We start from the raw sequence: 608 nt of genomic DNA on the forward strand, positions 1-608 counted from the left end.
TGTTAATGAGGCAGGACTCAACCTACAGGATTAGGTTGTATCTCCAGTCAATATCTTTTGAGTTATAAAAGAGAGAATCGAGCAGAGGGGAGAGGGACCTCCCACCACCAAGAAAGAAGAGCTGGGAGCTAAGTGCGTCCTTTGGCCCTGGGATCGCTGCACTGAGAAGCTCCTAGACCAGGGAAACATTGATGACAAGGACTGGAAATTCTAATTGACTTGATGGCAATGGGTTTGGTTTTTTTGTTTTCAAATTGTGAGAGAATAAATTTGTTTGTTAAAGCCATCCACTTGTAGTATTTCTGTTACAGCAGCAGTAAATAACTAACACATGTGGCCTTTCTGGCAATGACCTTGTAACTCCCACCAAATGAGAGGGTGGGACTAGGCAAATAAGGTGCTTTTGGCCCACCAAGGGGACTGGATAGCTTGCTAATTGTGTAAATAAGATGCATGGCACAATTGTGGGGGTAGGACCATGAAAATAAGATGTATGGAACCCTAATGAGAAGATTGGCCAATTTTGTCATCCTACTAGGCTTAAAAGAGAGCCAATTCCAGAACAGAGAGGGACTACATTACTTCCATGAAAAAGAGCTGAGTGGAGT

Source organism: Loxodonta africana, chromosome 11 (genome assembly GCF_030014295.1).
Source record: "Loxodonta africana isolate mLoxAfr1 chromosome 11, mLoxAfr1.hap2, whole genome shotgun sequence".
NCBI classification, from domain to species: Eukaryota; Metazoa; Chordata; class Mammalia; order Proboscidea; family Elephantidae; genus Loxodonta; species Loxodonta africana.